Source organism: Passer domesticus, chromosome 2 (genome assembly GCF_036417665.1).
Source record: "Passer domesticus isolate bPasDom1 chromosome 2, bPasDom1.hap1, whole genome shotgun sequence".
Taxonomy (NCBI): Eukaryota; Metazoa; Chordata; class Aves; order Passeriformes; family Passeridae; genus Passer; species Passer domesticus.
In genome coordinates, this window is record NC_087475.1 from 39,686,162 (window position 1) to 39,693,485 (window position 7,324).

The 7,324-nt window shown below is 40.8% G+C and overlaps 1 long non-coding RNA gene across 2 annotated transcripts; it reads right to left on the bottom strand.

Annotated features, from left to right (window-relative positions):
• Positions 1 to 4,728: 4,728 nt before the first annotated feature.
• On the bottom strand, positions 4,729 to 7,081 carry LOC135295342 (uncharacterized). 2 transcript variants are annotated; one of them, XR_010357403.1, is made up of 3 exons: positions 6,845 to 7,081; positions 6,541 to 6,615; positions 4,729 to 4,992 (listed from the first exon to the last, which is right to left on the bottom strand). It is a non-coding gene; the product is annotated as an uncharacterized LOC135295342 (long non-coding RNA). The 2 variants fall into 2 exon arrangements; XR_010357402.1 differs by lacking the exon at positions 4,729 to 4,992 and adding an exon at positions 5,014 to 5,733.
• Between the last annotated feature and the right edge of the window lie 243 nt (positions 7,082 to 7,324).

The window sequence follows — 7,324 nt, forward strand, 5'->3', positions numbered from 1 at the left end:
CTAACTCAAGATCACTTACAGGAGTGTGATTTGTGAATTCTGGACATTTGGGGTCAGCTGTATTAAAACACATATGGAACAACAGTAATGAAGAACAGTATAATATGTCTTCAGGTTTTACATCTGATGAATTTCCCTCAAAGACAAAAACATTAAAGAGGACATCAGTGGTAGTAAAAAGCTGAGTATTTGGATGCCTGCCATGCCCAATTCCCCATTGACACTGAAGTGCCTGAGATAATGCAGAACAGTACCTCACAAGACTTGCTTTATTTCTCCTTCAGTGCAGGTAAATGTTTCTCTTTCCTCCTATGGCAACCACTTGAAAAGCTCAGTGGTTATCTTACCCAAGTCTTTCAAATATTTAAGGTTGGGAATTTATGTCCTGTTTCATAGAATTATGGAATCACATGGAATGGTTTGGGTTGGAAGGGACCGTAAAGATGATCCAGTTCCAATTCCCCTGCCATGGGCAGGGACACCCTCCATTAGACCAGGTTGTTCAGAGCCCTATCCAGCCTGGCCTTGAGCACTTCCAGGCATGGGGTGTATACAGTCCCTCTGGGGAGGTTTACCCTGCTGAAATGGATGTACAATTCTGTCCATTAATATATAAAGTCCCCTCTTCCTATCTTAAAGATTAATAAATGGCAATATAATCTGACCTAAGGACTTCTTCCTGACCAAAGGGACACGGAGGCAGATTTTCCAGTCACTGGATGGAGAACTTCAGAACATGACTCTGCCACCCTGGACAACAGTAATGTTCCTGTGAGGGTTTGACATGGTCTCAGTGATGATGTGAGTGGTTAGGTGCTGTCAGCTCATCCAGAAAAGAGCAAAACAGGGATCCAGGAGACTCCAAGCTGTAGTTTCAGAGCTCTGTAGAATAAGAAACCACCACTCTCACTCATTTAGTCCTTCCTGAACAACAGAACTGCCAGGCAGGATCAGATCAATTTTCTACAAAGTCTAGGGCCTTGAGTTCATGTCCTAGTCACATCTGGCAGTGTTTCACTTTTATACAGGAGGGAGAAGTGGATGTCTTGAAGCTGACAGTCCAGAAACAGCAGAATGTTCCTGAGCCCATGTGTTTCCCCTAGGGCGTATGTGAATCATATGGACTGAATCCCTCACAAAACAAGATATTCTGAACTGATACATTACTTGTCTTCCCACTCTGGGGGGCTGATCATTTGCTACTGATAACTTCAGAAGTTATCCAAGTTACTTGGATGAGTAACTTGAGGTAATAGAATAGTCCATATTATGAAAATTTAAGGACCATTGCTTAAAGGCATTCTATATTTTTAAATGACTTTGCAGTGATTGCTTACATTTGATAGTAAATAGCTGCTGTTTAGAGCAGAGAGGTTTTTTCACACAAAGAAGTAAGTGCCTGCTTCCAGGGGATGCAGTATCCTCTGAGCCAATCACTAGTACAAAATTACCTAAAAATTAACCGTTGCCTAGGTAGCAGTGATAAAGATCTAATTGCACATGTGTTGTACAGACAGACAGGACACCTATAGATGCTGTATCAAGATATGTCTTTGAAAACACAATTTTCTAAAAAATACAACAAATATTGACATAGCTCATAATTTTAAATGTGGTTCAAAAAATCTCAAAAAATTTTAAAAAACTCAAAGTCTCTAAAATTAAAGACTGCAGAAATCTTCTGGGCAAAAAAACCCTTGCTTTGAAAAAAGGGTTAAGAGCTGGTATTTAATAAGAAAAATTTAAACAAATCAATGCTTAAAGATTGGATGCCTAAAGAGTGGATTAAAAGAAATGCCACAAACATGGATAAGGAAAGCAGTCAATACTGAAAAAGGCACTAAAAGCCACTCAAAACAGAAGACAATACTCAGAGGAAAACAAGTGTCCTTTCAAATAACATCAACGGAAATGGCAAAAATGGAAAGCAATGGTATAAAAATATTCATTTTATATCCTATTGATGCTAATGGAGAATGCTGCTATGACATCAAAAAGGGTGATGGGGAAGTATTTTATAAATTTCACATTTTATATTTCACAAAGAGAGATAATCTATATCTGAAAAGGAAGTAGGGAAGGACTTTCCTGAAACTATCATTTCATTTTGGAAAATAGTGATATTTGCAGGGGCAGTTCAGAATATCAAAATGCAAGTCTGAAAGGTATTCAGATATTCTGAAAAATACTTATAGTAAGTCAGGGACTTGGTAAAACCAATGGAACTTGTGAGCACCACCAGTGTAATTACAGCTGTTAAGTGAGTGCAGGAGGTTTACAAGCTGTTTTGACTGATGTTAAAACCGAAGACAACTAAAACCCCAAGTTAAACTATGGCTGATAGTGGGCTCTGGCAATAAGTATTTAAAGGCTGAGAAAGAGATGTAAAATTGTTCAAGACATGAGTAAAAATTAAGAAAAAACTTTATGTACCTACCTATCAGACATTTCTAAGACATGAGGAGTTTTTGATTTACCAGAGCTTTCCCCGAATGTGCTAAATCATTGGTTTAGAATAAACCTACGGTTTATCAACCTATAAACTCTGCTCCATCCATGGAGATATCTTAGGACTAGAGATTGGAATTGTAGGAAATTATGACATTGAGATGAGACATGCTCATATCTAAATCAGAAAGAGGAGGCCCTTGTCAGGTATTCTAGGAGCTGCCTGGTGTGGGAGACCCTGAGAGATGGACCATGGTGCATATGTGCATTTTACCATATGGCAAGCAATGAACACCACTTCCAGGTGGAGGCACATATGATTGGGTGCAGCATCCATGTGAGGTGGCTCTGTTAATTCTACATCAGAATTGTGTCATGCCCTTCCAAATAATTTCTCCGAAAATCTTCATACCCCTAGTTATTGAGGCAGGTCAGGAAGGATAATAAGGTCCAAGGGAGGAATTTTGAAGGTATTGAATGATTTCGAGGGTCTGAAAGCCAGCATAAAGAACTTTGGTGAGAAGATGTAGTGCTGAAGTGGGGGCTCTAATTTTTGGTCTGTAAGGTGCTGGATTAAATGACACTGTAATGTGTTTTGACTGTAAGGCATTGCTTCTGAAGAACTTCTCACTCAAGAGATCCAAAGCGGGTGGTTTGCCTCACCTCAGCTCTCAATAGGAGTGCAATCAGTCTCCGAACTCCACTGCTCCTACCACCAAATTGCAGACTCCATCAGGAGATCAACAATTTATCTGTCACAGAAAAGTGGCATCTTACTGCTAAAGGCAGGCTTGTTAGATCAGCTCCGAAAAACCTGTCCTTCCACTCCCTGTGCTGCACCTGCTCTGCAGATAATGAGAGGGCTTCAGGCTCCAGGGCTGTCAGACTGACATCTTTGACAAGGTCTGAATCTTGTGGCAGTGAGGGAATTGTCTGGATTTAGATTTTTTTTTTCAATTTTTTCTTTAAGGAAATGCTTATGGCTGCAATTGACTGTCAATTGCAATCCCACGAACTTGCCCAAGCCCCATTGTCCTTACCTGTAATCCAGCTTTCTGCTCCTCAGAGATGAAACAGACTGCCTGGGATGCACTTGTACATGTGCTGGCTGTTTTGCTGACTTCCTCCCAGCATTAAAATTCTTTGCCTCAGCCAGTGCAACAGATTTTGCCACAGAAATGACAAATGTCACCTTGTGCTATTGATGTGCGGCCAGCACATCACCACAAAGTTTTTCTCCCTGACCCCACGACTTTGCCATTTCACTCAGTCCACACAACCTTTCAGCAGCTCTGCTGTGTCAGCCAGAGGTCGTATGTGCCTTCCTCCTCTGCAGCCCCTCTTCCTCCTCCTCCCTCCCTCCCCAAAAGCAGGTCCCGGGGAAATGCTTGGCCTGCTACCTCTCATGTATCTCAACATTTTTGCTGTCTCTTTAAGGTCTCTTGCCTGTGGATATTAAAATTGCAGGTTTTGAGGAATGGGACCATCTCTTTGTTCGTTCTGTATTTGTGTAACACACAGTGACAGAGAAGTGCCTCCTGTTTCTGGCTGCTTTGGTAATACAAATTAAACAAGAGTAGAGACATGGCTGCCTAATTACCCTGCTTTCTTCCCTGAGTCGGCAGCAATTTCAATCAGTTGAATTTTGTAAAAACAGAGTTAAGAGTGGGTACCATACTAAGTCTATTTATTTTGCCCTCTGATGACTGAGAGTTTCTGGGCGTGGGTCCTTAAAGAGCTAATGGCACTGTGAAGTCAAAACCTGGAATTGTCTGTTCCTTCTCCAGGTCCTTAGAGGGATCAGGGGATGTTTCTCTTCCCCTTCTTTGATTTATTTTTCCCAGAACAGTGTCAACCTCATTTTCCTGCTGCAGCCCTCTAGAAGGAGGCTCTGGGTCTCTCCCCCTTCACTCTCCCACTAGGGTAGGCAACTCCTGCTGGTGCCACCAGCCATGTCCTAGGCAAGGGCCACTCATGTGTTGCACTCCTAGCACCAGCTGCACTGCCATGTTACAGCTATTAGATGTTCTGCCACATTACACTTTTAAAAATGTGCAACTTCTGCTTTGATTTTGGCAGCCTGAGACGGTGATTTAAATGCCTCCTACCTCCTTTCCTGAGTCAACGCTTCGGCATCACTGCTGAGAAGCACAGCTGGCTGACAGCTCTTTGGGAGTCAGCCTCCTGAAACAAGTCCCAGAGAGAGGGAAATATGGCATCATGCCCTGCTTGCTTTTAAGAGCTGAAACACACAGAAGCTCAAACGACTGTTTCCTCAAAGTTTTCCTTTTATAAATGATCAACTTTCTGAATATGGTGGAATTCCTTGATGCTGTTCTTAACCAAACAGTTACCTTCCAACCAGGACCAGCTCTCCTGTGCTGTTTCCTGGGGGTTTTTTGTGTAGTAGGCATTTGGGTTCAGGTACTCCCTTCTTGTAATGTGGATGAGGGGATCTGTGGTTCTTCCTTGGGCAGTCCTCTTAAATGGGTTTCTCTCTTCAAGGAGCTCAACAGCTCCCCAGAGGAGAAGCCTGTACCAGTACTGAACAAAACATCAATCATCATTCAGCTCAAAGTTCTCGTGTAAACCAGACTGCCTTTTCAAAGGCACATTCAACCTTAATTTTTATTGCTCCTAGCTGAAACTGAAGTAAAAGAGTCCATGAATCAGCAAACTAATTGCCTTTTGTATTAGCTGGGGATGTTTATTATGACTGCATAACTAAGTAAATATTGAGATGAGTGCTCTCAGGAGTAGGAAGTTTCAGCAGATGTGTTGGATAGAACTTGCATGTGAATTGATGGCAAGCAAGGTATATTAAAGAGAAAGCATATGTAATATGAAGTAGAGTGCAGTTAAGGAGTTATTTTAAGAATCAAGACCAAAAGCTAAGCGTTATAAAGCTAATAAGCTAATACAAATCTGTTACTTTTTTCCCTCAGATGAAATTAATGGGAACTTGAGACATAATTTCAGTTGGACCTGACCTCTCAAATTCCTTTCATAATGAGACCCTTATTCCTAAAAAAACTCCTACAGAGCTGTGTTTCTTTCATTTGACATTGTCTGTCATCTTTTATGAACAAAAATTTATTTATCCCAGTCTGTTGTTTCTGCTGAGAGTTGAGAAATGACACTGAAATCACTGCACAGTTGATGTGGAAGCTCATGCACAGTGCTAAGCAGCAGCAGTACTGAGCAGCTGTATGGAGAGCTTCACCCACAGACTCAGAATACAGATGCAGAAAAAGCCATCCTTGAGCCTTCATCTGGGAATTTGGCCTGCAAAGGGAAATGCCCATAATTACAGATGGGCAGATATGAAAATTAACAGGGATCTTGGCCCACTGGCTTCCTTGTGGCATGGCAAAATCTCTTGGTGACAAAACTAGACACACTAAACATTATTTCCATTCAGTAATGCAATGAGCTTTGCCTAGGGGAACCCAGGTTGCAATACTAGCTTTTCAGTTTTAGGTAACATTTACATTCTTAGAAATACAGGAGTTACCACACAGAACTAAACCAAAATCCTGTTTCATCCATTGTCTTGTCCCTGACAATAGCCAGAAACCAATGTATGCCTAGGAGGTATAAGTGCAGCATAACATCTCCTACTAAGTCAGCAGAAACCCTTTCTTGCACAAGCAGTCATTTAGTGCCTGACAAGGCTTGCTAGGTACCTTTTTCAAGGAGCCTTCTCTGAATTGCAGCAATTTACCTGACTAGACTTTTCATTATGTAGTAAGTTTGCCATGCATATGTGTGCTGTTCACTTTTTAAAAGCTGCATATTTTACAGCTACAGCTCATAATTTGACAAGGCTTTTAGCTTGGTCAAATGAAGCCAATTCCCCACAAAACAAGCATAGTTGCTTCTTTTCAGCAAATGATGTTTCCCTGCCAGATTCCACTCACAGCCTCAAGCCTTTTCACCCATCTCATATAATTTCATATACAGCCACTTAAAACTTGGGCTCTTTTTAAATCACACAGAACTTGGAAATGCCTCATCAATTTTGCCTGTCTTTCTTGCTCCACCCCCTTAGGGCAGAAAAGAAATATTTGAGTAATTTTTGCTTTTACCTACCTGATTCTGCAGAGGAATGCTTGCCATTAGCAATAAACCATTAGCAATGCTCCAGTGAGTTCTTAAAGGGGATTTCTAGAAACAGAAGCATTTGAAAATTTTCCGTAACCAAAAACAAGGTCAAAATTAAATCTTTGGTAACTTTAACAAATGGGGTTAACACCTGTCTCTTAATTGATGGAGGGACCCGGAGATGTAAATTGGAAGGTGGACAAGTAAATGGTCAAGTGTGATGTGTTGTGGTTGGTTTCTATGCCTTAATGAAGATAAATCAATGCACCCTTTGTGAAAGATGACTACTTACTTTGGCAGATTCATCTGTTACTGTGCACTGATAGTCTATGACTCTGATTCTTGTTATTGCAAGCTTGATTTGCTGAAAATAAAGGTGTGTTGAAAGCCAGGAAAATTAGACTTACTTTTATTATGATGTTGAATCAAATTGACTGACAGAATTATGAAAGCTTTGAAATTAAGACTGTAGGGACGCATTAACATAACGTGCATAAATCTAACTGTAAATCTTCACTGCATTTGACTATTTTTTGAAGATCTGAAAAATAAATTATCTGTGGCCCGTTACATAACAAATTGATTCAACCTAATTCTTTGTCAAAAAGCCATCCCAAAGAGAAATTGAGCCAGTAGTGTCTGAGCCATAGCATTCTAGAGCTTATCAAGGCCATGATTAAGCACAGGGGCTATTCATCATTTTTAAGGCAGAAGAGTAAATCAGAGAGTGTCATCTTCATTTGAGTAAAACTTCCAGTCACTTCAACCTGAG